The 26,738-nt window shown below is 37.7% G+C and overlaps 1 protein-coding gene across 4 annotated transcripts in view; it reads right to left on the bottom strand.

Annotated features, from left to right (window-relative positions):
* The window catches only part of CADM2 (cell adhesion molecule 2), a 688,964-nt gene that overhangs the window by 212,287 nt on the left and 449,939 nt on the right, over window positions 1-26,738 (bottom strand). The gene's annotated exons all lie outside the window — the stretch shown is intronic.

Here is a 26,738-nt window from a genome sequence, read left to right on the forward strand (position 1 = left end):
AATTCAGTTTTCCTGAGTTTTAGCTGTAAGAAGAAAAGGAAGAACAAAGCAAGTATAAATGGAAATGCCTTAAAATATACTAGATTTTAATTTTTGAGAATTATTTACTTAGGGGCTTGTCCATGCTCTGGGATAGACAAAAAATCTCCCATTTGCAAGGAGTGAACTCCTTGCAAGAGAAAAAAGAATATCTGATAGACTTCAAGAAAGTCGTTTATCAGCTGAGATTTTCTTTCAGTCCCAATAATTACTACAACTAGCCTAAAAGACTAAAAGATAGACATATGTATTAGATAAATATAAATGTCAAAGACCACATTTGAATAGCAGGAGAAGGCAGGAGAGGGGCAGAGGCACAATGACTAACGCATCTGTTGCACAGATTGAGAAAACTAGACCTTTTCTGAAGAGCAGAGTTTACGTTTCTCAGGTGTGAATTATAAGAGCAATATACTGATTTAATGTGTTTGTTTTAAGGTGCAGCAATATAAGTTAAATGTGAGTTTTGGTTATTTCTGTATTTAAAGCAAGTTTTTAAAATACCTTTGCTTACAACTGGCTTTTGGGTTTAGATCTTCAAAATCAGCATAATCATGTTTAGTGCATTCAAATCCCATTATGTTCTGAGTAAAGTCAATTCTGGCTTTTTTTTTTTTTTTTAAACCTAAAAAAGTAGAAAATGCAACATGAGAATTTCTAAATCTTGTTACCTATTTCCATCCAATTTGCTTTTTCTTTCTTCTTGCACAAAGCATCTCTTTCTTGGCATTCATCCATTCTGCAAGTAGAATACCTGCCTGAAAGTCTATAAACGAGACCAAAGCTGAGAGAAAGGCTGTTGTGCCTCGCAGAGCTCCTTTGTGTATGAAGACCACTGTATGCTCAAGATGATTGTGCATTTGTTTGTGCACGTTGACAAGGCTAACAAGCAAGCACTTAGAACGCTATGTTCAACTATATCACCTATTCACCTCATTGCTAGTGCAAATTTTATACTCATACATATGTACATGTATGCTGCACAGACACACTCCTTTGACGGCACCCATTACATAATAGCTCTTTTTTGATCTGAAATAGTAGAGGTCCATCTCACACTGTATCACCTCAGGGTTCCCAGCATCAGAAAGGATATCAGATTTTATAACTTGCTATCACCTTTTCTTGGATATTAATAAAACAGTTACCTTCCTTGAAGGTGTCTGTGCCTTTCTTGTTGAGATCCAAAAAGAACCAACACTTCCTGGTGCAAAACAAGCAGCTAGCTAAAAATGTAAAGACTTAAGTTGTTTCATTTGTGAGGGGAGGCTGATGATGGAGTGTGGATTTTATCTGATAAAGTCCTACCCATCTACAAAGAATGTATCTGTTTCCCTGAATAAAGCACAAGCGAAACAACAGCAAAGGTGACTGCTCACAGTTCAAAATCTCTTCCTAGTCACAACTCAGCCTCAAAGTATCTGTCACACTTAAGATTTTTTTCAGTCTGCATTGCATTCAGTGCTTGGTCAGTGCTTTCTTGTCTCCCTTTTTCTTCAGTATAGACTGCTGGAAGCAGTCTAGCTGCTACAGCACCGAGTCCTACAACGGCTCATTTATGCTGTTTTTCAACTTCACGTTTATGTGAAGTGCAGGTATCTCCACACTAGACTCCAATTTGCAATGCAACCTTCAGTTTCACTGATCTTCATCTTCTTCCATGGAACCACAAACACAAAACCTTATCAATTAAATGCCAGTCAGTACTATGTATCTTCCCTGTCTTTCCTTTGGGCAAGGCAGTCATGGGGTGGGGGCCATTGCCATTTTAGACACTGTTGTATCACTTTTTCTAAACTATCTCAAGCTTAACAGCTATGTGTCTCCATTTCAATACGATGCAGCACAATTCATAACAATATCTTTCCAGGCTATTAGTGAAAAAATAGCTCTCCTAGAGGCTTATAACTCTTGCTATTACATGTAGTGCTGTTTTATTCACTTCTCGATGCTGTTACTTCTCCTTAATTCTAAGAATCACAGAAACAGAAAAAAAGACAGCAATGAAGAAAACATTTAACTCTGGATGCTGTAAATTAAGCCTGAGTGAATTCTCCTGAGCACCACTAATTACAGTCTATTACATATTCATATAAATCCTCACTATAGCATTCTTTGGGCTTTCCAGTCTTCCTTTCTCCTAGAACAAGATCCACTGCTGAAAATGGCTTTATCAACACAGTAATGACAACACAAGACAAACAAAAGGCAGAAAAAATCCAACCCACCATAAAGTAGCCCACTTCTAAAAAATCAGGGGGAAAAAAAGGAGGGTTTGATCTTCTTAATTAGATCTGTAATTAAATCATATTTAGGTATTATTCCATTTGCAGTTTATAACTTCTGCCCTCAAAAACAGTTGCCTTGAAGCCAATTTTGCCAAATACGCCTCTCATTCACGATAAACTTGGACCACTAAAATAAGAGTCTATGCTATTATTTCATTGGCAGCGGACCCACTTTAGATCTGTGCTGCTTTTCTCGAGATGTTTATTTCCCTTGCAAAGGTGTTTATCTCCCTTACTGTGTCCTGTGTACTGCTGTACTGCTTCAACTGCTAGGCTGGCCAAACCTTGAACCGAATCTATGAAACAATCCACTTTAAACGGTGCTAGGTTGGAAGACAACACAGCTGAAGCCGTACAACTGGGATGGTGGAGAGGATGGCAAGCTGCAAGGTCATCTCCTAGCAGAGAAAACTGGCAACAAAATTACATTCCTCATGTGCAAGAGAAACTTCATAAACACATATATATACACACACCAAACGTACATTGAATAACAATACAATATGATTATAAGAGATGACTCAAATCCTAGCCTTTAAGTCCTGTTATTTTCCGTTCAACTCACTTGGAGAAACAACTCACAGTAACAGTTCAAAACAAAGTTTACATCTTCAAGAGACCGAGAAAATTGGCTGGCTTTCACTAAAACATAACTCTACTCTGTAATCTGAGCAAAACTAAACAGGGCAACTGTTACGATGTTGAAAGAAGCCACTACTACAGTGCCTGTTCCACTGAAAGAATCTACTGCTATTTACACTGCTTCTAGGCAATTATTTTGAAAGAATAAACTTGCTGTAGCCAGTGCATCTCATTCCCCATGCAAGGAAACTTTCTTTTTTAGGAGTAAATACAGATCCTCAGAAGATGCCCTTTACAGCAACAGCTTTTAATGGTTTTGCTTTGCGGCATTAGGAAAAAACCCCTGCTTATGTCTTCAGCAAGAACTACTTATATCCAGCTGTTGGACACCTTCACTGGACCATAAAGAGAACTTGCTTTTTATTTTTCTAGCCATATAATAGGAAGCACTTCTCCATCCAAGTAAGCTATCAATAAATAAATTGTTCAAAATAAAGCAACCTCCCCAAGATAAAATGACAATAAGAATCAAAAATAAGCAGTTGTAAATACAATTTAGGATTTGTGTAAATATTTCCAATTTTTTATGTAATGCCATATGAAAAAAATTATATAAACCAGAGATTCCAAGAGCTTGAATACAGAACCAAAAAGAACAACAGACTTGTTGCATGATACCAAGAGCTTGCAACACTTAGAAAACGTGATATAAACAGTGGTGCGGTGCACCGCTGCTATGTTCTGGTTCTTCTGTTTCAAAAGCCATAGCCACCCACCTGCCCACTTCATAACCCTCTTGCTAAGACAGCAGGAAAAGGATTAAAGCTCTACTCTGGCCTATATATGAGAATCCTGACACTGATACAGAAACTCATTTATGACTGCTAGCACGACTGCTGTTACGAATATGGTTGTTTGAGGTATCATGTATAGAAGGGCAACATCCCAGTGAAGAAGGAAAAAACCAAAAAAACGAGCAACTCCCTCTCCTCCACCACCCCCAGGAACATCATGTTTCTTTGTACATGGGAAGCTCTGTTCCAAAATACCTGAACAAAATGTCCTACAAGTCCAGCACTTGCAGAAAGCCTCTGTGTCGGTGCAATGCAGCCGAGTGGCTACATTTCTATTCACAGCCAGCAGATACAAGACTTCTGGAAAATGTTTAACCTCCTGCCTGTGACCAGATGATGCACGCACCTGTGCATGAACAGCGAGTCTGCTTGGGGCTATGCCAACGAAACCAGGATTCACAGCCTCCGAGGGGCTCTCAAGTGAGATGGGGGCCTGGCCTTCAAGAAGCATCAGGCTGCAGTGTGTCAGGCAAAGCTCAAGAGCACTTTTTTTTTTTCCTTTTCTTGCTGGATAGCACACATTAGGAACACTTGTACGATATGAGTAAATGGTGATACACTTATTATCTCAAATGATAGACTAAATCGAACATTTGTTCCCTAATTACAGAAATCATAGACATTTAATGAAAGGTATATTCACAACATTTGAAGAGCCATGAGAAGCTAGGACTCTCCTACTCTCCTCTCTACTACAAGCAGCATTTGATAGCTCTAGCATCCAAGAACATTATCCAGGAAGGTGAACTTTTTTTTTTTTTCCTTGTCCCTGGTACCTTTACAGCTGATTAAACAGCTCATGAAAAGTATTATCATAGAAAAGGGAGGTAAAAAGTAGAAGGTAATTTTTCTAGCATTCCTATAGCTGTCCTCAGCTGTCTGTGTGTGTGCGTGTGTGTGTGCGCCTACAGCCACAGTGTGACTACTGTTATTAAAAATGAGAAGAAAAAGCTACATTTATCCTTTAAACAAGCACACTCATAACAAGCTAAAAAAAGTTTTGTTGGCATGTGATCCTCTACAGATTAATGATTATAGAAAATGAGGGAAGTCGAAGAGATGGCAAAGAGCCAGTTCTATTCCATTCTCTATTTTGTATTTATGGTGTATGTTGGCTTCCATTGTTAACATTAAAAAATATCCAGGAGGAAATTTGCACAGACTTCTCACATACGTGGATGAGTCTCTGACTCAAAGAACTTGTATTAGATAAAATTAAAAAGAAAAGGATGAGTTAACCTAACATTTTGAACGTTAAAACACAACAGCAGAAATGTAGGAGGGAGCAAAACTATATAAAAACTTGTAGATGAGACTAAATAAATTCAATCTGGGGTAGTAAGAGTCAGAAAGCTACTACAGGAGGCAAAAAAATAAAAATTAAAAAAAAAACTGAGTTGGAGTGTAGACAGAGAAAACATTTAAATCACTGCTTTAGGCAGTCTACCTGCAGATGACTGAAACATATAGAAGCCAGAGAGAAAAAGGTATGACAAAATGTCTGAATAGCAAACAATTTTTAATCAGGCTTCAATATGCCTAACTTGACACATATTTAAGCACCTAGGTTCCAAGGGCAGATTTTAAAATTTGCTGAAAACCTGAAAGCCCCGAGTCAATTCTAAAATTTCTTGCTGAAATGGTCCAGGGATGAGTAAGGCTTTTAAAAAGAGAGAATGGTAACAAGGTGAGGTATAGTGATAAGTGCAAATGAAAAAAAAAAGGAAACATAGTTCCGAGAAAAATGGATGAACGGGGAGGATTGTGAAAGACAAACTTTCCCTCAGAAAGTGCTAATATGTCAGCACCAAAACAATTCACAGAAATGCATCGATTCTGATGACATTCTGCTTTGAAAAAATATCACAGGAATATTTTTAATTTTCACTTAGAAATATGTTTTATATTTTTGTTTTACTTTAAAATATTACTTTCTACATTTGATACTTTTAAAATTCACATATCGACTAAGGTATGTAAGCAAACTAAAAATATTTTAAAAAATTAAGTTTTACAAAATGAAACATTTCAGATAGACTTTCTTTCTTCCTTGATACCTTATTGAATTTAATAGGTGTAAATTTGTCTAGTTGGGATTATTTGAATGTGGAATTTTTCTACAAAACATAAGCAGCACATTTCAGTGAGTTCTAAAATGTTCATTTGTATTATACTTAGTCTCTATGCATCTCAGCATTAAAAGAGGGATTCACAAAACATAAAGTCTATCTACATTTTCCACCTACAGGTCACAAGAAAAAAAACAATAAATTCTTTAAGTAGAAATATAGAATTGAGTACACTAAGGTTTCTAAACCAATTTTCATTCTCCTTCAAGTTGGGTGTGGAGGGAATTGGCTGATAAAAAGTCTTACACACAAAATCCATTACAGGAAGGCTCATTTCCCCAAAAGTGGGTCAGAATCAATTTCAACCTTGTTAAGGGGATGTGAAAACGAAGACTGTTGAAACAAGCAATGCAGGAAAGAGATTTTAAAGTCTTTGTTTTGCACCCAACCTCTAAGTTTTACAAACAAATTCTAAGGGATCAAAGCTAGCCTATTATGAAGCATAAAACTACCTCTGCTGAAAACCATAAATTATGTATTGAGCAGGCATATTTACTAGTGCTGCTAGTAATGCAGAACATCTCGGAATAAGCACTGACTGCTGAATGCCTCATGTTCTTTTATGATAAATTATGCAGAAGGCTCCAAAACCACAACTATGCTAAGGTGCTAGAGTTCATGTACATGAGTGTTTGCGAGTCATTCAATAAGCAGACAACAAAAATATTGCCTTTTCCCTTTTGCACACCAGTCCAACATTTTGTGAAGAATAATTGCCACCAGTACAAAAATGGATATATTGAAAAACGTCAGGTAATATTACTGTCTTCCCCACCTCGCTTTTCTTTCATTTTTTTCTTTTTTTTCCCTTTTCTGATGTCTCTTTTTCAGTGATGCAGCTGGATACAATTTTTAAGTACTGATCGAGTGATGCACCAAATTCCATTAACAGAAATGGCATTTGAGAGCATAACCACCAGCATGTCAATTTGAGCGTGTCCTCCATCATGAACAGTTAATTTTCAGAAAAGGTTTTTCTTCTTCCAAAACAATGAGATTTTAAGCTGGTTCATTTATATTCAAGACTCAAAAGAATATAAAGTACTAGTGAAGTGTGGGGAATAGCTACCTGGCCCAGTGAGGCATGAGGCAACACCTCTTCCCCCCCTCCCAGGCAGCAACATCTAGAAGCCATCTGTTACACTTCGATCAATATACCTATAGTGCTTTGATGCATGGCTATGACCCAGCTGGACTACTTCTGATTCAAGATCTAGCCCAGTCAGTGTTTCTTTGTGGTATCCTTCCTGAACTCCCCGAGTTGGTGTGTGGGCAGGGATTTTTAGTAGAGAGAGTTGGAACTGAAGCAGAAGAAAGAGTGCAGGTTTTCTCACCCAAATGTGAGACACGCAGGGAGACAACAGTCTGCTGCAGAAGAACATGCAAAGGACAAAGAAGCAGTTGTAAGCCTTGTTCCAGATGACTGGGAACTAAAGATTATGGTAATTGTTCCCCAGTTCAGCCATTATGACCCTGTTTGCTTACCTGATACATATATGGGCCACACATGACTGTAACCAGTTTACTATTTCCTAAAACAGAATGATAAAAATCCTTAGCAAAGCTGTAAGATTCAGCTAAAAATATAGTGAAAAGCACTTTATATGCAAGTTTTCTTAAGATAGTATTACAGCGACATACGAAGTGCTGCTCAACAACATAATTGTCCCCCCAAAACTTACATGGTTCTGATTCCAACTAAAATATGTCAGTACTTTTTGATTCTTGTGCTGTTTGCAGAATCAAAAGTATTTTATTTATTTAGACCAATACAGAAGTAAAGTAAATATATATAATTTCCTTCATCTCCCCTCTCAAAAAAAAAAAAAAGAGAGAGAAAGAAAAAAGTAGTTAGCATACTACATTTTTTCAAATTTCTCATTTAAAGTAGGTGGTTTAATTTTCAACAGAAAAAAATATCCATCTTGGGCTGAAATTGTATCTGTTTCATTTCAGCACACAGGGTTCTTTTTTTCCTCTTTAAGAAAGTTATAAACCTCATCTCGAAGTCTTTGAAGATGAAGTGCATTTCTCCCTGTGCTCATAACTTAAGCAATGGCCTAGAGATTTAATGGGAAACTAGGTCATTAGAAACCCTGATACATTTCTTGACATAGCTGAAAGATATCTCTTCTAGAATCTGTATGTCATAGCTTTGCCCTCGTTTCTTAGAAAAACAGATGTTAATCCCCAAAAGAAAATACTCTGGTCATTATCTTTTGATAGAAAATGTAAGTCCATGGGAAATAAAACAAGTTTGAGGTGTTGTTTCTCTACACTGCTGTTTCGCATAAATTTTCTAGGCTTCCTAAGCTGCCCAAAGCTCTCTCAGTGGGGCAATCTCCTCCTCTGATCAAGAATGAAACTAGAAGTACACAAGGCAATATCTGTACATTTTGGAGGCCAGCTCCCAGAGTTCAATATCAGAAAAATTCAGCTTCATTTCACGCTGCTTTAAAGAAAAAACAAACCTAGCATTTTAGTGAACTTTCATGCTACAATCTGCTTTGTAAGGCATTCAACAGCAATACAAAGAATAACAAACGTATTACCATACTGTAGATAAGTGAATAGCAATGGGTGAAACACAAAGCTCAACAGGTTTTAAGATTAAACGGCTGATTCCAATCATAAGTGACACTACTTGTGAAAGCCTTGTCTATCAGCATCCTCCTGATACCAACCCAGATCTCTCTCATTCCTACAGCACAGTGTTCCTTTTCTCTGAATCCCCACCTTTCCTACACACATTTTAAGCCTGTCTTTAAATTTCACAGATTGACTGGCATTTTATGTTATTCTGTTGTGTTCCCCCAGGATACACAATTTATCTCCAATGGAAGTTCACATCACACACTTAAGGGAGCAAAGCAGAGAGAAATGGGGAAACAACATGTTGTAAGATAATTTGCCATGAACAGCCCAGGAAGTACCATTATAGAGACTTCTATAGCCGCAAGGCCCCAATACTTGAGTGACAGAAGTGATAGAACAACACTGAAAAAGAATTAGGGCCTAGGGGGAGGATGGGGAAGGCCTACTAGGAGAAAGTCTGAAATTCAAATCAGCACTTAAGTTGGAAGCACTCTTAGGCAGATCTAAGCACTATAAACACGGTTCAGTTTATTAGGTATGTAAAATCTAGGTTAGCATTTCTTCCAAAATCCTCTCCCCCTTCCCAGATTGAAATTCCCTGGCTAAAATCTACTAAATTGTAAAGAAAAGATGTTTTGCAGATTGTTTCAAGTGTACCACCCCTGTGTACTCTGAATCTAATGAACGTGTTAACACCAGCGCTTTTGAACTAAAAGCATCTCCTTCCTTCTCCCACCAAACCTCTCCCCTTCTCTCAATGCTAATGCATTCTATGTTGTTAAATTTGTAATCTAACTTTTGGAAACAACCTTAATAAAACGACCATTGCAATATGCTGCCTTTTTTTTTTTTTAGTTTCTCTCAAGTTTAATGGGTATTAGCTTACTAAAATCTAAAATTTAGGCTTGTAATTTATCCTACAAGATGGGGGGGAAGGAGGGGAGGGATCTGTTCCAGTTCTTTATTCTGATCTTTCTAGCAGATCAAATCGACCTTATCCAGTGGAAAGTTGAGGGGAGCAAGAGAGGTAGAGTCCCAAAAGCAACGTTTTCAGGCTTTGAAATTAACTTCTTAGTTTACCGTTCAGGTAAAGCGAAGAGCAGCATCAAAGCTCTTGATTCTCTGTTAGAGACAGAAGGAGGATCCCCTGCTTGGGCTTTTCCTTCTTCCTCCTCAAGCAGGAAATATGAAGAGCAAGGAGCAGGAGATGCTGGTGCCTGGCTGAAGCTCTGTTAGCACCTGATCAGAGAACTACTGTTAAAGTCAGGCCTACCTTATTTTATTTGCTCCTCTGGTCTTCCCAGGCCCAGAGTAAATCAGTCTCTCTTGTTGTTTTGTCTTGTTTTCTGAAACAGCTTTCAATTCTGAATCCTCGTGCGGAGAAGTGAAACACCGGCGCATAGACTTTGACCAGAATACAGGGAAAGGGCTTTGACCACTGTCTCTTCATTTCTGGTGGTACAGACTTGAATAAGTGAGCAAGACCCACACAGCTGCATATACTTGTCTGCTGTCTTCTGTGTAAGTAGGAACTTGCTAATGAAAATGCAGGAAAACCCTTAAAATGCTTCCTAAGCAGCCTTTTCCTTATGCCATGCCTCTTACAGCAGACGGTCAGTCTTTTTTGCTGTTTTTTGTTATGTAACATTAAACAAAAGAGAGAACACAACACTCACACTTGGTAAGCTGTCTTACTTTTATCTCTGTGAGCTAGTGCTGAGCTACTAACCTTCTAGACACCAATGTTTCAACCCAGGAAGCTGGAGGAATGAAGCCAGTAGCCTCTCAAAGAAACATGCTTTGACATTAGCCCTGCAGATGTGAAGTCCACACTGGAATTTCAATTAGCCACATTAAGCACAGTACTGAGGAAGCGTTCAAGTGAAAATACAACTCTGCATTGGTAAAAAACAAAAGCTTTTCCCAGCTTTGACTGAAGCAAGCTCAGCTCTTTTCTCACCTTTCAAGGGCTTGTAAAAATAAGGATTTAAGCCAGAAGCACTACAAAGCAGCACCAAGCTCTTTGGTCAAGGAAATGTAGGGCTTTAGTACTCCCTTGACCAGAGAGTTAAGGGGCTTCAGGTGATTCAGCCTGAGCAACCTCCCATTACCACCTCCATGAGGTTTCAAACGCTGAAACTTTAAGGGCGTGAAAAGGCTTTTCAAAATCTGTCTTTAGATCTTTTCTTTTCATTCTGCACTTTATCCACTGATTTGCCTCCCAATAATGAGGTTCCTTCTATCAATGCATAGGACATTTTCCAGTACTTTGTACCTGACTGAAATTTCTTCATACAGAGAAAGAAGGGATACTAACTTGACCACAGGGCCTCACTTTGCTTGGCCAACATAGTTGTGTAGCTATTGTCATCTGTAATAAAACCCCCTTATTTATCTCTGCTTTTTACCTTCAGCTCAGATCATTGCACGGAGGCCATCAGCTGGAAGGGAGAAAGAGGTATCTGGAGCACCCATATGACCTACACACCTATGTGACCAGTTTCGTAGGGCATACCATGTTATTTTACCTTCAGGATCTTGTTTAACATCTTTAAATAAAAATGCAAATACTTCTAATATAATCTTTCTTTGGATATAGTAACTCCTTACCCCCCCCCCCCATCGTGTAGGATAAATAAACTGACATCTTCTCATGCTAAGCCAAAAACAAACCACAAAACAGCGTGCAAGTCATTTGTATCATTTCTGAATGGATTCCAAGGCACACCATCTGATTCTCATTCACCTTTCTGGTTTTTACTTTCTTGTTATGTTAATGCTCGCACACGATAAAATAAAGTAAATAGTTACCCATAGGAAACAAATAGTAAAAAAAACACCTCTCAGAACAGGTGACAGGCTAAAAATTGAAATGTTTTTATCCTTCTTTTTTATGTTATTCTCAGACATCTGGTCATTCCTGAAATCTCACTTGTGTTCTTTTCCATCTAAACATGCACACTTAGTGGAAATGTTCTTCAAGATAGTATGGCTGCATCTGCCTTCACTCTTAAGTGATTTTTTTAATTACTTGTATTTTCCTAGTCCTTTTTTCCTTTGCCATCTATTCTTTTGGGCTAGAGGAACAGAAAGAAAAAAAAAGAGATTCAAGCACACAAAAGTATCTCAACAGACACAAATTTTTAAGCATGGGACAAATTTGATTCTTCTAGACAGCAAGGTGATAAAAAAGATAGCTATTTAAAGAAAATAGAAATTATACAATGATTTTGCATGTCTCATAGAACAGAGAAAGATATAGAATTCTCTTTTCCAAGGGAAAGATGACGACAAATTAGAAAAGGAACATCAAATTAGAGAAATAAGACGCTAAAAGAAACTGGTTAAATGGCTAGCTATTAAATTGGACAAGAAGCATCCAACTGTGACAAAAAGTAGTAGGATAAGACAAGGAAAAGACTTGACTTGAGAGGTATTTCCATAAATTTATTTTGCACAAGAGAGGCCAACAAAGAAAAGAAAGTGACAAAAAGAGTACAATGTAGAAGAATGTTTTGAGTGCTTAATTCAAGTGCAGATTTCTCAGAAAACCATGCTGTGCTTATCTTCAAACTAGCACATAAAGCTGCCAACTACATGACAGTTATTGCAATTGTCACTAACAATGCCTATTGTGAAAAGAAACTGCAACAAAATATGATTTTATGAAGCACAACTATTTGTTGCAATAAATAGATGCTGCAGCCTTTGACTAACAAGAGAAAACATGTGAGGTCATTGGAGGGTGGAAAGGATTTGGGTGAATTCTGCTGCTGCTGTCTGATGCTGAAATGCACCCAAACGTACAAGCAGTTTATTTAGTGAGCTAAAAAGAAAAGATAAACAAACTTGACCTAACTTTGCAATAAACTCTTTTCACTGCATGACTATTTGGAAAGGACAGGCTTCTCTATAGCAAATACTATATAAGTTTAAGTAATTTTGTGTGAATTTCAATATAGATTCCAAAACACTAATTGACTAAACTAATTATTATAAGGCATTTTAAGTCATTCTATATTTTCCGCAATTTGACTTGTTTTTATTTAAAAAGAGAAACTATGAAGTCCCCCTAATTTTTTTTATTTTTTATTTTTTATTTTTGGTGAAGATGAATTCACATTTTCAGAAACACTGGAAACAAATCTGCAAGGAAACCTACAACCCAAAGGCACTGATAAATGCACCAGTATGAAAATCAGCTCAGAATGGAGGAAATCATTTGTTTCTTATAAAATGGTACTATAACTAAGATCTTTCAGACACTTACATCGACTTTACCCTCAACTTTAAATACACAAGTTTAGTCATTGACTACAGAAGAATTATAGGCTTAACTTTAAGCACATAAGTACATGTTTACAGGACCAGGTTCCAAATATATAATCTATATAAACCTGATACCTCTCTTTTCTACATAAGAAAGTTGTAAAAGATTCTTCAGCTGAAATTCCCTGCATAGGGTGGACAATGACCGCAGAGCATTGCTGAGGGTATTAAGGTTTGCTCTAACTGAATAAGTTTGAAGCTGAGAATGGGAAGTATACATAGCTTTGACACAAACACTGACAAACTCCTATTAAGTGCAATCACGTAATTAAAACTCAGCTCCCTTTTTCAAATGGAACTTGGTTTACGTTGCTGTCATGTAACACTACCTGTACCAGAGATGAACAATTTTTCCAGTGTAGAGCACTTTCCACTCAGTAATAGCAAATTATTTGAGAAGTTTCTCTCCTGACAGAATTAAGAAATGAGGAAGAAGATATAGACCCATTAGGTTTTATAAATATATTTTAACATGCAATAGTCAACCTCCCACACTACAAAAAACCCTTTCCAAAAATTATTGAGGGCTAACAACCACAGTTCTTTGCATCCTTCTCCTTGACACCTCAAGTCTCCCCAAAATTAAAATCCTAAGTCTCTCTGCTACTTTTGTCAGATTCCTAACAAATCTTTTACGTGTCTACAGCACGCTATATTCTAACTTTCATTCCTCAAGCTACCCTTTAAGTCTGCCCTGTTCCCATACCACAGTGATGCAACCAGCATCCAACTCCATCATTCAGATCTTCCCAGAAATCTGCAGCCTTTACAGCTAGAAACTATTGTACCTATATATGCCTTTTGGTTTGTGCAATTTCCTATAAAAAGGCTTGGATCAAGGATCTTTTTTGTAGTCTCACTGTCCCATTTTGCTGAAGCAGTTATTAGGCATGATCTACTGGCTGGACATGCCTGGTATTAGGACCTTGAGGCAGAGGAAAGGCAGTTGTTATGGGCTCAAGACAAGGCTCAAAAAGATCATCCTAGAAGGTATTTGCCCATAGTCACTACAGGCCACTTCCTTCCCACTATGTGAATTAATATTCTGCTCCCTGCTTCAGTTACATGACTTTGCCTCTTGTTGGCATTGGACAAAATACGAGAAGGCACAAGGGTGAGAGATCACTGCACGTCAGCCAGGGTGCTAAGGAAGTCACCTATGGCTCAGACTGCTGTTTCACCACCTATTCATTCATAAAGCTAATTGCCTCTTAGGAGTATACGTAAAGTAAGGGATATGTACAGCTCGATTTAAAAAAAAAAAAAAAAAATCACAGCATCAGTATAATTAATACAAACACTATATCAAAAGATTTGGAAACCTTACAAACATTACAGATGACTGACAATAGTGCGATCCTTTTTTGGACAGATCAATCTTCTATTTAATTCCCACTTCACCTGAAAGATTAAATCCTATTCACAAGGAAAGAAAAGTGCTGGCAAATCACAAATACATACCCTTAGAGAGAAGTAACTCAGAATGCTGACCTATACAATTTTTGTCAGTAAAACAGCTTGTAAAATCTGAAGAACTATATCGCAAGCAAAGGACGCTTACCCTCTTCTTTTTAACAGGATAGTATTCTTGCACTACTCTGGAAAGATCCAGCAGCATGTTCATATAATTGTCAGCCTGCTTCCTTATTTTTCCTATGTTTACTCTTTGAGCACATTGATATTTGCATACCATTAAAAGAAATAAACACATTCTTAAATATAACAAATTATCAGAATGAAAAAGGAAAAAAAAAGACATGTAAAGCTTGAGAAATCTGGATCATAACCTTTTCTTTGTAAAGGAAATATAGGGGAATATAAGGGAGGATAAGGGAAGATAACCAAGAGCAGTACATGGCTCAAGGACTAGCAGTTCAAGAAAAGTTTGGGAATGCTTTCACTCAAAATAGAACTCTTTCTCAAAGAATATGGTGCCTCAAAATAGTCTTCTGCGATTTAGGCTGCACTGCTCAGCAGGAAGCATTTCAAACTAAGGAAAGAAGGGAAATGATTGGGAAACTTCTGTGCAATCTCCAAATATTGCTTTAGTACATAGAAGTGGGCAGTAAGTAAATAGGAATACCACAGTAGATTCAGATACATCACGGGAGCAGTCTATACAGAAGAGAAAAAACAGTACTGAAGTTGGATGCAAAGAGCATGCACATACACAAGACATGCCAGTGAAAAGATGTGCCTAATCAAATTAGGGAACCAGTAAGAAACAAGCAAAATATTTACATAATAATGCATGGAATTTGAACAGCAAAAGGAAGGAACTTGAGACAAGTGCCTTCTGTTACAGGAATAAGAGAACTCAGGTGGAATAGCAATAATGCTTAGAATAGTATAAGAGCATAAGTTACTTACAAAGGATAAAAATAAAGTTAACATTGGCTGGGTCCTATCACCAACTACAAGAAAAAAAAGAAACAGCACAAGAGATTTTTGTTTGGGTCAAACTCACTTCAGAAAAGGCTGGTAGATGGGGTTTTATTTGGAATTACTCTAGATCCTATAGATAAAGAGTCAGTTGTGCAAGAGAGAGATCTTTTTGATAATGTTAAAGAAATTAGTCTTACCACAAATTTTGCTGCAATGAGATACTTCTCAGAAAGCCAATGGCAAGACATTTTAGTGACAGGACGCTCAGAAGGAGACCCCTTAACACCAACAGTGATGTTGATCGTGATTTTCCTAAACCAAAGCTCTTTATTCTCAGTTTCACGCTGTGGGTATTGTGTTCAGTAGAAAATATTTAAAGAAAAAAAAGCACCAACCAGTCTAGCAAGGAACCGTGCATACAGCTTTTCTTATGATGTGATGCATAAGTTTTCATCAATTTTTTTTTTTAAATGAAGGCTGATCATGTCAGTGGAAATCAACAGACTTCTAGAGGTGGGAGGAGGGATATTCCCAGTACCCTCAGCAGTACTAAATGTTGTTCTAGTGGCAGATCATAAGAAATTAATGGATTTTATCAGAAGGAAATAGACAACACTGTGGTGTTCTAGCTTGGAACGACACAGAGGACGGGTCACTGCTGTTGCCCTGGGCGGAAAGCGAGCGAGCACACAGGGAGAGAGGAGAGAGCATGATGGAAACCTGCTGAAGTATCCGAATATACCTATTTATTTATAGGGGTGGGGATATATTATAACTTAACAGTGCATTATGTTCTCTCCTTTTGCAACTTTGTTCCGTAATTGCAAAAATCTATGTTTTTAAGTAAATGCATCCTTTTACCCATAATCTTGTATTCTACTAAGCCGAGCAAACGATCTGACAAACAAAATATTAATCTCTTCCGGTTGCTGGAACAGGTGTTCAGCTCCCCATGGCATTACTCCAAGTTATTGACAGGGTAACAAGCTGTGCCTCCACAGGAGCAGGGAGGATAGCTGTGAGTGATATTGCATAGATTCAAACAGGAAAAAAGTTATTCCCTGGCTATCACTGGACACTGGGAAAACTGCAACAAGGAGCATGCCTGAATCCCGAGAATTCCTTAGGGAGAGTTTTATAAGGAAAAATAATGCTTTGAATGCTTGAAAAACAGAGAAATATATACTAACTGTACAGGCCATCACTGATACACCAGTAAATTAGAGAGTGTGACGAACATGCATGTACTTAACAAATCAAGGTAGGATTTCTGATATATGTTGTGGGATGGAGGACTAAGGAAATTCAACACAAGACACTTGTGGAACTATATGCGAAAAGATGCAAAGACCAGGAAATACTCAAAGTCCTTTAAAGACACACAGCTTGAAGCGTGTGTACTTAGCATACGGATAGAGTAACAAGCCAACTAAAGTGAATGAAAAATGCACAGTAAAAACAATAATGAACAGAGGAACAAATGAAACAATCTGTTAGGAAATTATTATATACAAAGTATAGCTGTAATTTAGATTATACACAATCTGTATTTTCTGCTGCTGAATGGCTGGATCCTCCTGCATGCTGCTTTATCACAGCATTACAGCTACTAAATATCAATTGTCTTGACTAAAAAGACCCTAGTTGACAAATTCACCATCAAGTCATCTTGTGTAGATTGGCAAAGACAAGTGGATTTCTTCCCTGGAAAAGATCAGGAAGAAGCAAGAGAAGGGATTAAAATCTCTGGCATCGTCAACTGAGGCCAACAAACAAACACGGAGGGTACAAAGGTAGATCAGTCAAGGCTATCTTGATTGCTTGCAGAAATAGAAATTTAGTAGCTTAATCTTGACTTAAATGTGTTAGAAGGAGATCTCATACTATGCCCCATGTAAATTAAGCAGGAGATTGGTACCAGCACAGGAAGTGCAGGAACATGAAGAACTTATTTATGGGAAATGATGTGGGCCTGGGGCTGAAAGAGTGAGCCTCAAGGGAAGTCATTAATGGTGTTTTTCCTTTTTTTATATTAATAATAATTTTATTAATAGCCATGACAGCATGAGTGAGTCAATAACAGAATGTTCAAAGGCACTGTCGATACAGAAAAGGCCTGGAAAATCTCACAGAAAATACTAGATAACCTTGAAGGCTGAGGCAATAGAAATGAAACGAAGATCATATACTCAGGGATTAATAATTGAAACTTCAGCTATACACTAGAATCTCATCAGCTGAGAACAACTGAGCAGGAAGAGATCTAATTTACTAATTTATCACTGGATGACTATAAACTATCAATGTGAAGCTGCTTCAAAGAAAGCTGTCATAAAATGTACCAGGCAAAGCATTTACAGTAGATGTAGGAAAGGCATGATGGAAAAGACTAGGTGAACCCTGGTAAAACACAGCAGCTTCATTCAAGAACAGTCAGTTCACATGGCAACACACTAGAAAAGTGTAACTTAACCTAGGCTATCCTGGAAACAGGAGACTCAAAATCTTTGGCTGGTTCAGTCTATCAAAACAAAGACTGAGAGAAGATTAGGATAGCTATCTGTGTATAACTCATGGAGTTTAGCAAAGAGAAAGAAGATGGACAGTTTTAAATGAAAGATAATCTTGACATGACAAAATATATATATATGTGTGAATAGGCTTCTCCTGGAAGTTAGGAGAATGAGCCAAACAACTGTAGAAGCAGAGTTCAGAGATTCTCCAATCAGAGAACTAGCTGAGGAAAAAAAAAAATCTTTTAAGAAGAATGCATATATGGAGATAGTAAGAGGCCTATAAAAAGGAACCAGACTTGATGAGCAAGAAGATCTTTTATAGCTATCTACGTTCCTGAACAGTGTGCATGATTAGCTTTTATAAAAGAACAAAAGGATTAGAATATTCTACTTCAAAAAGTCAATCATAAATTCATGCCATTTGGAAAACATGCAACATGCTTCAGTTAAGATTGACAAGTTTGTAGCACAAATCTCTGATATGACATCTAAGGAATTGTCATTGGAAATAATGTTTTGCTCTTTATAGAAGCACTAAAGAAAAGAAAATTTATTTAAAAAAAACAAAGGTATTAGAATAGTTGTCAATAACACACACATATGACAATGTATTTTGAAAGATATTTAGACAAAATCAAGGAAGGTAACTGAATACAGGAGGAGGAATAATAAGAGAGGGTTATGAAGTTGCCCTCTATATTACAGGGAGAAGGCAATGAATCATATCAAAAGAGGGGGAGAGGAGAGAGAGAAAAAATAGGAGGGAACATGTTGTATCAGTTGGAAGAGTAGGTGGACAAAACCATACAGCACATTATCTTGCAAACACTTAGATCAGCAGGGGTAGAAGCTGTCTGAATGCAAAGGGAAGGGAAAATGTTGGCAGAGCACGTTTTGAGTGCAGTTACCTGACTTTGCAACTCACTTCTTTAGTTGGTGTATCAGAAACCAGAATTTGAAACCTTCCCAACAGTGCTACAAGGCCCATTTTTTCTCCTGAGCTTCTGGAGAGAGAATAAGCCAAATATGAGAGGAATTTTATTATGTCTGCTCTAGAGAAGCATTTGTTTTATTAGTCTGCCTCCTGGGGAACATTTATTGTTGCAGTGGGATGGGCAGTCCATTATGATATTCATTACAAAAATTAAATTGTGTAATAGAAGCCTAAGCATTGGAGGAAAGCGTGCTCATCCTATTCATTTCTGTACATAATGTTGTCTGAAAAGAATGAAGAATTATTAGCTCATTTGTTCTATGCACTTGAAAATTCCTGAAATGCAAATGGATAGTAATTCAGGGATTGATATTATACCTTCATTTTTGAGCTGCTATTTGGGAAGCATCAGCCGACATACTTCACGTTTCCAGGAATCAGTGACAAATAAATACAATAATAAAGATTCACACACACAAAAGAAAATGAAAACAGATACTTTAGAATGAAAATTAATAATGAGAAGAAATAAAGGGATCAACAGATGACAGACATCTCGAAGCTGGATAGAGGTCTATGAAATATCATGCAGGAGAAAGACAAGACAATTTTTTTTTTATTTACGTGAGCTATTTGAAGTGTGGCATGAAAAGCAAAAATTTCTAGTAGAAGAAATTTATGTATGCAGAATTACTTCTAAATCTAACTACAATAAATCCTTAAGTATTTCTCTTGCTGCACCATATATAACACCAATTATGGATGCATACAGAAATAATAATAATTATTAGAAAAGCCACATGAAGAGAAGAGCCACCCCCGGCAAATGAAAAAAGGCTGGAGTACTCTCAGCAACCCTTACAAAAGAAAAACAAGCCTGCGGGAGACCAACTGGATATGCAGTAACGCACATGGGTAGCAGTTTCCAAAATGTAAATGTGTTTAGCTTCCTACTTAAATTTACAGCTATTGGAAATAGCCATACTTCCGGTTCTGTTGCTTGAACTTGAAGCAACATAAAAGTAATACACTGTGCTCGTTAGTTTTTGTAATAGATGAAATTCACTTTATCAACTTAAAGGAAAAGCAGTTAGATATTCTTCAGTCAGGTAAGCAGCGAGTGATGACATTAATTCAGAACCAACAACTCATGGCACATGGTGAGCACACACTGCGTACTTCTCTCCTGCATCTCTAACGCTCTATAGGATCTTGTGGTCGATGGATCCACACAAATAATCCCATGGTTGTTTCTAATCAGATCAGATTTTTAAGCTAGTTGTATGCGAACCGCAGGGGGAAAAGAAATCTCCATATAGTTCTCTGTTCAAGTGGTTTCCACCGCTTTCCCCTTATATGCAGCCCGTGATGTAATTAAAATGCGGAGAAGACCTTGCTTTAGTTCTTAGCCATTAAAGGAATCCCAGGCAGAGTAATGCAGAGAGTAATCCTTACAGAAATCAAAGGATTTTATAGATCTCCAAATTTATGGAGATCTATGAAACAATGTTAGCACACATAGTAAAGTTTTAGCTTCCTTTCTTCTATTCCTATGCTTGAACCAAGACACCAAGTTAATATTAAGATACAGCACAACATGTGCTGCCTATGAAACTTATTTTGAGTTCTTTTGACCCATAAAGGTGAAGATTTCCAAGATTATATCCATTTAGATAGCAAATAAAGCAACTAAATCTTCAGTATAGTTCTACTCAAGCATGGCAAGCTGTTCTAGTAATCTGCCTAGAAATGACACTTTGAAAACTGCTGAGCTGTGCTGATAATTTGGTCCCAAATACTCAACAACCAAACAAGAACAGACTGACAGACTGACTGAAAGTCACTAGAATTTGTATTAACTCTTTTGGAAGGAAGAGCAGCCTGAAAAGGTGGGGAGTGGAACAACAAATTATTTACTCCATCAAAATAAACTGTGAATTTGAGTTAAACAAAGAGATAATGGAAAGCGATGACTGAAGTTTCCATATTAAAAATAGCTGACAAAAAGCTTTGCTCAGTGATTGCTGGGCCCCCTTCAAAAGGGGGCATTCTACCTAGGTGCCCTGGCCTGTAACTGTGTTGCCCTTCACAAGGAGGGAAACAAGCACTTTACTGCATTCCAACCTGGTTATTAAACCAGTTAGTCAATAAAATGACTGTCATGTTGGTGCAGTGAAGGTCTCCCTCAAATGAAAAAGACATGTCAATGACCATAGCCTGCCCTTACCCATCTCTTTTCAGTAAGGCTTTGTGCTCTTCTTTGCTATTTTGCCATGTTGTTAGAGCTGGTTTGCTCCATGGCAACCTATACATTTAATGAGCATGTTATATTACCAAAACTATTAATGTCTGCTTTGTTTACATCTATTCTGGAAAACATACTGAAATAAAATGCATCAAAAGCAGCTGGCAGGACACACAGGCTTGTAGAACCGTTGTTTCCAGTGCTGCTAACATAGCCAGTCTCTCAATCTAAGAAGAGAAAAGCTGATGCCTGCTTTGGCAGTCTCTGTAGCACGTAGCAGAACTTAGGGCCTTGAACAGCACAAGAATTCTGGCTGGAACTGCAACGGTGAGCATTTGGGCTGTGCTCATTTCCATATTCTGTGGAAATCTCAAATGCCTCAATAATGGAAAGCTCTGACAGATGCTAGGGCCAAGTATTTCCCCACTATAATTGCAAAGGGCAAAAAGCAGCCGGCAACTTTGTTTAGAACTATTATCATCGTGATGATTCCAACTTCTCCCTCTGAGGCTCAGCTAGAGCTTGTGAGGAAAAAAACCCTCAGAACCTGGACTTCTGCTTTCCCTTCCAAATCTCTTGACTCACAGCATTTATTTATACTGAGAGAGGTAATTTGTTTGGTTGGTTGGTTGGTTTCTTTGGAGAGTCTAATGCAATTGAAGGGTTTAGCATTATCAGATGAAATACTGAAGTTCTGGGATAACACAGCCCCGTGACCTTTCTTGTCTTTATCTGATGCGAACTTTTGGATTTAAGATGATTTTTTAATATTTAATACTTTTTATATTTAGAAGTATTTTATCCAAACCTTTGAAACTCTCAGGTTTAGCCACTGGGCATGAGTTAATCAACAGAGAAAAGCACTGGACCTCTGAGATGAAGTACTGAAAGCAGTGACTGAACAACAGGGGAAGAAACCTCAAAGAGACAGTGAAGGAGTGGTTATTAAGGTGTCATTAACTTTGTCGTTCCCCCCCCCCCCCCCCCCCAACCAGGAGCTTTCACTGCCTTAAAGTTAGGTATGAAGATTCTACCATTAGAACATGAACCTGAACCTTTGGAATAGAACATGAATCTTTGGAATAAAAAAAGATCTGAGGAAGATTTTAGAAAGAAACACTCTTTTATTTCAATAGTACTAGGATATCTTAAAAATTTCAATCAGGCTTCAGATCGTGCGATGCTACAATGACAGCCTTGGCAAGCTTTTCATAATGACCTTGTATTAAGGGTGGAATCTGACAGGATTTCATGTCTATGTGTCTCCATGGTGAAAGCTCGTAACCGTAAATAAGCGCTCTTTCAAACTACTCTTGAGTGATGGAGTTTCCGTGGGCTCTATACTGGATTCAGGTTTTCAACATCTATACACTACCTGTAGTTCGCATTTTTTGCCATTATGTTGCAGTATATCATTTTCATGGAGATGATACCCAGATTTATCTATGCCTCAGTAACGAACCATTCGGCAACAACAGAACTACTGTCTGACTGATGTTAACAATTGAATAGCTCAGGACTTTGTGAAGATAATGCAAATAAGACAAGTAGCAGTATTTGGGTCTCTTTCATATGCATTTATTTTCTCCTGTCCCTAACGTGGATAGATTCTGTGTTACTTGCTTGATTTAAGGAAAAAAATTACCCCTAGTGAGAAATATGTTTGGCTAATTGTATATGGGTACCTAATGAAGTATCTAAACTGTAGATTTTCCATATAGGGAATTCTGTTCAACACAATTTATCTTAGTTTGTCTGATTTTCAGTCAAAAGAATAGGATGAGTTAAACCTATTATTTGCCAGGATGATACATTAATCTAAAGCAATGAGCTGAATCATCATACGACATAATGAAAACAGAGATGGCTGGGTAAAACGTCACCACTGATGAAGACCCAGCAGAAATTGATTGCTAGCATAAAAATAACATGCGAGTCATTGCACAAGTATCTAGGTAACAATTCAGTATATTTGCACAACATTCTTCAACAATCCCTCCTCACTTATATTTCCAATAAGCTGATATCAATTTCACTGGCATAATGAGAATAAACAAAATAAATCAAGTGAATGAAGTCTAGAGTGATCTTTGCCTCTTTTGGGTAAGATGCATTTAGACAGAGTATCAACTGTTAAGTTTGTTTATACTAGAAATTGAGATGTATGCTTTAAGTAGCATTGTTTAAGCTAAATCAATCTCTTATTTCTGAAGGAAAGTCAGTTTTCTCCTCTAAAAGCAAAGCAAATACAGCATGCGTTTATAGAAGAGCTGACTGAGAGAATAAAGGAAGTGCTTTTCCCTAATACTCAAAAATGAGGACAATTTCTTTGAGATACAGATGCAATATAAGCCAAGAAAAAGATGCAGCCCAAGTTTCCCGAACATCCAACAGGCTACAGAAAAAGTACTGCTAATATCAAACAGGTGAGGAAAGTGCAACAGAATGAAAGGCACTTCCAGGACTTAGAAGACAAGATAGTATTAAGTCAGCAATCCTGGGGTTTGGGGAGGGGGGGTTGAAGGTACCCTGCCACAATGGGACATCCCTTAGAATCCACAGACGTACAGGTTTTGCAACGGCTTTGAAGAGAGAACACAGCATTTTGTATATAAAGACTAAGCAGAGAGTACTTCATTAAAAGAAGCAGTGCGACTCTGATACATATGTGAGTTCTGAGATAACAGAACTTTATGCCTAGCTAAAATGGGAGAAAGGAGAATAGCTGAAACAGCTGCTAATCCACCACTTAGATTAGATAGTTTGCATCCTGCAGTCCTAAGGCAGATATTTCTTCCCTTCAGCAAACAGTCACTTTTGGGGTAACTCTGACATTTCTAATCTGGAGGCCTCAGGATTCTTAGAAACAGGAAAGTTATATTTCTCAACAGATTGCTGATAGATCCTTCTGGATTTCTCCTCCTGCAACAGTAGTAGTCTTTAAGATCTCCTTTTTTAGAGGAAGTTATCATATTCATCCACACCGTTCCCAATCTCCAAAGCAACCATCAGAAATTCCTATTTAAATTTTGAAGGGTTATAAAGTCAAGGGTTTAGGCTGCATAAGGTTAGTGGGGCAACTACAGAAATAACATTTTAATAACAGCTGACAGTGAGTATATAAGACAAGCAAAAATATGGAGCACAGAATTCAGTTCCTCAGCTAATTACATCTGAATGAAGATGGACACTTTCCCTCTCTCCTTCACCTGCTGACTGAAAATTGATGCCTCATTACCAACTCTGATACCTCTGATTACCACCACTGAGCCTGTAAACTATTAACTGCTGCAAGAAGGTATCTACAACAATAAAGAAAGTCAAAGCATCCCATCTTAAGAGGTGTTCAAACTGGTGCTTTGGTAGAGGAAATGCTCCATTTACAGAGCTCAAGTTGCACAAATCTGATGCAGTGCATAAAGGAACAGCAACAGAATGTAACATATTTGTACACTGAAAAAACCCTAGTCAGATACTCTGAGATTTTTGGGTGCATCTTTGTTTTCTGCTTCATCAAATTCAGCACTGTGAATGACCATTTTCATGCTTAAATTTTAGCTCTTACTCTGTCAAATCCTTCTGAATTAGGCTTCTTGGAAACATCACAAGGTTCATTTAATATATTCTATCCAGAACAGAAGTGTCCTGTGGCATTATCCATCCAAAGGCACTCCAAAGCATGAGCCCTCCTTCTACACAGAGTAGAAGAATTGACGTTGTCTGGAGCCCACTAAAAAACTAGCATACAGTTTCTTCTAGTTAACAGAAAGTATAAAAAAAAGAAATAAACACTTTGTAAAATAAAGAAAAGAATGGTAGACCAAACCTTCCAACTCGGAGTTGTGTAATGCCTAACCTTGGAGATATTTGGCCTTGACTGGGAGGCTCTACGCAACATGATCTGAGTGGGCCTTACATTGTGTGGTGGCTTGGGCCAAACAGCCTGCAGATCCCATAACCGTTCAACCTAAGTTATTGTATGATTCTATATGCCATTAAGTAAAGGTGAACCACAGAGTTCAACAGCTCCTTTATATGGCTAAATACAGCTTCCAAAGTCTGAGAAAATACTTTAAGAGAAAGCACCGTATGCTGTGTTTGAGAATAAGGGCTTCAATGTTCTGCTTACAGAGGACCACATAAGAGAGAGGGGAAGGTGGTGGGGGGAAGCTGGAGACCAGAGGTGGTCTTATGCTAATAAAGCACAAACAAATTTCAAGCCATTTTATGGTCCCATAAAGCATCCCCTAAAATATCAGCTACTAAACCCCGTAGAACCCTCAGATTTTACGGCAGGGATGATCACAAACTTCACCTTGCTGAAAACAGCAGCACAAATTTCTAGCTTTGAGAAAGGAAGAGCACCCATAAATAGAAGCAGAGATATGAAAGAGCTGGATTTCAGAGCGATAAATGCCAAACGAGATGCTCCTCCTGCACCAAAGCGTTCCCCTAAATCGTGAGCTGCTTGCTTCCAATGCAGTTTTAGACAACTCCCTGCCAGTTAAGTGTTATTCTTTAAAGGGATTAGGAACAGATCCTTCTTCACTGCTTAGACAGAGCAATAGAAAAAAAGCAGTAAAAGGTCAGCCACTTTACCTCTTGCATCACAAGAAATCAAAAGATGGGTCTCATGTTTTGGGCAAATGAAGAGAGAATGGCTGCAGCACTGAATTCCGTGTAGTTGTTGGGTACCTGCACCACAGGGCTGCTGAGGACCAAAGTAAAGGCTTCCTGCAGGCACTGGGCAACCAAACAAGAGGACTCTGAAGGTAACACCTAGCTATAAATTAAGAGACTTGCAGCTATAAATTAAGAGACTTGCTCTTATTATAGTGTCAAACCCATTTTGCTATAGATAGGTTCAGCTGTTTATTCAATATGCATGTGCATTTGTGAAAAGAGGTGTGCTAGTGTTTATAGATGAGTGGAGCCCATGAGTACTTCTGACTCATTTTATAATTCCTGTGCCTCCAGGGCAGTTCTTTTTTGAATATCAATATATGGGTTCATGAAGTAATTGCTGAATACTGATCAGATTATGATTATTTGTGCTGAAAATCTGCTTCTGTGTACATGCTTGCTTTGCTGTTGTTGTGAAGGCCTTAAACTCTTGACCATTGTTACGCAGTGTGACAGCTGAGTGTGCCAGTAATGGAAAGAGTAAAGCAAACCTCATAGCATGCGTAGACAAACATGTCAATTGTTGAATTGTCTCCCTTCAACCATGACATCCAAAGCATGCAAAGCTTCAGAGAGATTTTAGAGCAAGCCATGCAAAAATTTAAAAAATTGACTTGTATTTTAATTATTGATTTCATTATTATAACCCATAAACACATCATCAGTCACCTATGCTTCCTTTGATCATTATTACTGATCGAACTCTTTAAGCTAGACAATATATATAATTAGACATAGCAAACACCCTGAATATGCATGTTCTTAACCTCTGAACTACATGTATCCAAGCATAAATATTTACCTTAGAATGTGTTGTTTAATTATGGCATGACCCTTTCAGGATCAAGCAACTCAGTTTAATCTACCAAAAACATCAGATAAATTTTACCAGAATGTATCTTTTTAGAATTTTCTACGAAAATATATGTTCACATTTTGTTTCTTTGTACGTAAAAAAAAGAAAAAAAAGCCTTCAGATTAAATTTGTTACATCACTGCTGTGCTGAAATACAGGAAGTGGTTTAGGCGCTACTGACCTTACATAATAAATTTGGAAAGGCTGGCTTCATTGTCACACCTATTTGTGACAATCACCTTGCTACTCTTATGTGAGAATTCTCCGCAGTGATTATAGTATGCTTCTACATACATCAGCCTA

The sequence above is a fragment of the Struthio camelus genome, chromosome 1 (genome assembly GCF_040807025.1).
Source record: "Struthio camelus isolate bStrCam1 chromosome 1, bStrCam1.hap1, whole genome shotgun sequence".
Lineage (NCBI taxonomy): Eukaryota > Metazoa > Chordata > Aves > Struthioniformes > Struthionidae > Struthio > Struthio camelus.